This window comes from Vollenhovia emeryi, unplaced genomic scaffold (genome assembly GCF_000949405.1).
Source record: "Vollenhovia emeryi isolate VEMERY1.0 unplaced genomic scaffold, V.emery_V1.0 DF939958.1, whole genome shotgun sequence".
In the NCBI taxonomy this organism is placed as follows: Eukaryota; Metazoa; Arthropoda; class Insecta; order Hymenoptera; family Formicidae; genus Vollenhovia; species Vollenhovia emeryi.
In genome coordinates, this window is record NW_011966408.1 from 10,892 (window position 1) to 15,574 (window position 4,683).

Sequence of the window (4,683 nt, forward strand, 5' to 3'; positions counted from 1 at the left end):
GAGAGAGAGAGAGAGAGAGAGAGAGAGAGAGAGAGAGAGAGAGAGAATGAAGTTTATTTAGCTTTCTCAGCTATTATGTGTTACAATTTACATACTTACAAATTTACATACTTAAGATGTAGCGTCCGCGGCCGACCGACGGGTGTACGCGGAGGAGGGCTGTCTATGCCTGCCGTGATCTGCGTTCTTCTCGGCGAGGATGGTTGCGCCACGTCCACAGGTACGACCTGAAGTTCGGCCGAACCCTGCGGGGTCGTCTGAGTGGCCACGTCGACGGTGGCAACACTGCAGTGGGCTTGAGTTCCCTGCTCTCGGAACCGGGCTCCTATATTTACAATCGGCTGTAGTCTCCACGGGAAGTAACTGTGTCCAAGTATCGGTGGAGGTATAGGCCTCTGGCGCAGTCGTGGATCCGATGGTGGTCCGGGATGCGACGGTGGCAGAGGCGGTACGCACTCTGGGCTTCCTGGTGGACGTCCTGGTGGTGGGACGTCTCGGGTTCGTCGCCGGACTCGTGGCAGGATCCCTTCGTGGTGCCAAGGCCCTCAGGAGCTCTCTTGGGTAGAAGTCGAGGCCCGTGGAGCTCGCTCGAGGAAGTGGTCGAGGCCTTGCAGAGGCTCGCTCGAGTGAAGATACCGAGGCCCAAGGGGCTCACTCGGTGATGATACCGAGGCCTAAGGAGGCTCGCTCGGCGATGCTACCGAGGCCCAAGGGGCTCACCCGGTGATGATACCGAGGCCTAAGGAGGCTCGCTCGGCGATGACACCGAGGCCTAAAGAGGCTCGCTCGGTGAGAATCCAAGGCCCAATGGGGCTCGCTTGGAGGAAAATAATCGAGGCCCGTGGAGCTCACCCGATCAATACTACATACGACTACTGACACTCGCGAACTGTCTCCGACGAGAAACACTTATTGAAATTTCGTCGCCGCCGGAGGTCTTAATATACCCATCGCCACTGAATTCTGAGTGCGAGTATGCTGCCGGCGCTGTGTCCGCCTATCGGCGGCGCGCCGTACTACCGGCGCTCGCAGGAGCGGCGCCGTGACGTGTGGTGCCCGCGCGCCTGATGTGGCGTGGGTCGCCACATAAGATATGCTTTTTTAACATTCGCTTGAACATATCAATTCGTTCACAATTTCTTATTTCGGCTGGTAAGGCATTGTATAATTTTACCCCCTCATAGCACACGCTTTTTTGTGCACTCCTAGTTCTACAGAATTTTATTGCAATAGTCCCTTCGTGCCTAGTTTTCCTTCCATCTTCTCTCCTAATTATTTCTAGTCTATTACTTAAGTGATTTGGCGCTAAATTATGTAGAATCTTAAATATAAATATACATACATTATAGTGTAGTCTCTGTTTTATAGACATAAATTGCAACGCTTGTAGCATATGTTCTATTTTAGTGTACCTATTACATTGTAGTATTACGCGCATAGCCCGATTCTGTGCTACTTGTAATTTCTTCAATTGTGTTTCTCCCATATCTACTAGTAGTGTTGCACAATATTCAAAGTGGGGTGCTATTATTGACTTGTATATTGTACATCTCGTGTAAGCCGATGTGTAGTTTCCTATCCTATTTAAAAAAACTCGTTTTTTTCCCAATTTTCTTTAGCATATATTCACAGTGGTTCTTAAATCTAAGCTTATCATCAATAATTATACCTAAGTATTTTATTACCTCTACACGTTCTATTTCCGTTCCGTCTAGGCATTTCACTACCATATTTCCTTTTAATTCCTTTCTTATACTTCTTAAAACCATAAATTTTGTTTTACTCGCATTCATTTTTAACATATTCAACCTCATCCACTCTTCTACTATATTAAATATTAAGGTTATTTTTCCTTCTATTTCTGCACTACCTTGTCCAGCTACATATATTAGGGTATCATCCGCAAACATTTTTATATTATAGCCTTCTGGGCAAATTTTTATTATATCATTAATATATATAATAAACAGCAGGGGTCCCAACACCGATCCCTGTGGCACACCGTGTTCAGTCATCATTAATTTCGAGCATTTATTCCCACTACGAACCTGTTGAAATCTATTTATAAGGTATGATTTTATCCATTCTAACACATATTTTTTCACGGAGAATCCAAATCTGCAATAAAAAATAGGGGTTTCTATTTAAGATTTCAAAGTCACCCCCCTCCCGCCCCCGGGGGTGGTGCAGGGGGTCGAGCTTTATGTTAATGGATGACCCTCTTCGAGGTGAACAACTTTTATTGCAACTTTTTTTAATCCGATTTGTATTTTTCCAAATATTCTGAAAAAGTTTTAAATGCCTCACCCTGTATGTACAGTGATGCTGATGTTATTGATTGAGTCATATTTAAACATAAAAAAAATTAAAAATAATAAATTAAAAATAATAAATATGAGAAGTTGTGCACATGGGAAGTTGTCAACTTATGAAATGTCACAGACAATTTATATGGTACAAATATTTTCTTCAATATCGATTTATATTGAGGTTATTTTTTTAATATGTAGATAAGATAGATTTCATATTTTATTCAATTTGGCAATTGTTAGGATCGCTTCTGAGATCCTGTTGATATCATTCTAAAACTGTAGGCGGTAATATTATAACCGTTCGGATCATTTTTTTTGTTTGGCGCGCTTTGCGTCGCGCATGATGGTACGCGCAGCGTGCGCTTTCTTCTTTTGTTTCATAAGAAGGAAGAAGTAGTGCCGTGAGTTATGGCGGCGAGTGAACAACGGCGTTAGGACGGAAGCACGATTTATACGATTAAGTATGTCCTGTGTAGAGCCGCTAGAGACAATAAACTGGCATATAAAACAAAATACGAGGTTATCAATTCAATACAATATACAATACAGTTCAGCCAAGGTGGACTGAACAGCAATGCCTAATGGAAACTACCCAGATAACGTGCTTGTCTAAAAGACATCTTCAAGACTTCTTTAAGACGTCTTTAAGATATCTTTTAGACATGTGTGTCTAAAAATGTTTGTTACTAGATTTACTAATAAATTTCGCGTTCGTATCAACATAGTTCCTGTCTCGCGGAGTGAAGTTTGATGCTTTGGATTCATATTCATTTTAGTTTCGCGCGTTTTTGGGAAGCATAAGTGGACGCGACCTTCGCGATTTGGTCGTGGGTCCGCGCTGCCGTCGTGGGTCCGTGGCGGAGAGGGGGGAGTCCGAACCGCCGAATTTCTAAGGGAGGGGGCAACGAGCGTGACTTGGTCAGTCAGTGCGATTTCCTTCGGTGAACAGTGAAGTGCTCGGGTACCCGATTAATTCGAGATCGTTCGATTAACTTCCATATTCTAACCGTGATTCGCTTCTGTCCCTTGAGAGTAGCGATCGATCCGATTGCCAATCGTATTAACAACGGTCATACTTGGCCCGAGACACTACTGTGTTTCGTGATACGTAGTAACCGAGCCTGGACTCGGTACGAGCTTCGTCTCGTGATCAGAGCCGAGTCTCTGCATTATCGCGGGGCCCCGTCGCAATTGACACATACTCGATTCTCATCCGTTTATACTACACACACTCGATCAGAGATCATCGGGGTTTTTATGCCGTAAGGCTTTTCCCCACGAGCCAATAAAGGAATTCTCCCATTGGCTCAAAACCACGCCTTCAATTCATTTCCTTCCCGACCCTAAACGAGAACATACGAAACCACGAGATCTCTCCATGTTGGAGAGGTTTCGACGATACAGTTCCCATTAGGCATTGCCGAATTGAATAAAATGTGAAATCTATCTTATCTACATATTTAAAAAAAACCTCAATATAAATCGATATAAATCGATGAAGAAAATATTTTTACCATATAAATTGTCTGTGACATTTCATAAGTTGACAACTTCTCATGTGGACAACTTCTCATATTTATTATTTTCAATTTATTATTTTTTAATTTTTTTAGGTGTAAATATGACTCAATTAAAGCTAGTAATTCTTCAATTCTGACCTCGGATTCAGATTCAGCGGGTCAAAATACATAAGAATACACTGGTCTGGTCTTAAGGCCAGTAGTACAGTAACTTTAGGATTTGCTCTCGGAAAAAATACATACCAGCTAAATGTTTGCACAGACCTTCATTTTTACGTAAGATTGAAGGAGACAAAACTTTACCATTGTACAGTGGCCGCTAAGAAAAATAAGTAAACAAATAGGGCTCAAATCTCGGTGTTTTACAAATATCTCGTTAAATATCGATTTTACGAAGAAAGTACAAGAAAGAAAAATTAAAAAATGGAAAATTTTACATCAAAAATGTTCTGTAAGCTTTTTCCGTACAAGCAATACTTTTTACGTAAGAAATTATGCAAGATGAGCATTGCACAGTGAGGTTACGAAACGCACCGACAAACGGATTGAAGCGTCGTATGCGCGCACAAAAAGTATTATAACTTTTAAACGAATCATCATACAGACATACATGAGCCAAGAAGCATTGCAAAGCTGAAACTTTTAGCTTTTCAGTGCAATTGGTTTTATTATTCTACGACAATTTACGACAATTGTACAATAGTTAAAACAATGTGTTATATGTCGTTTTCGCCTTTTTAAATAAAATCAGCCATAAGTCGGTTCCAAATCGTTTAAAAAAAATGGCCTGCAGGATATCACAGTACACATTTCATACTTTGACTCCATAAGAGGAAAAAATTTTGGTAATT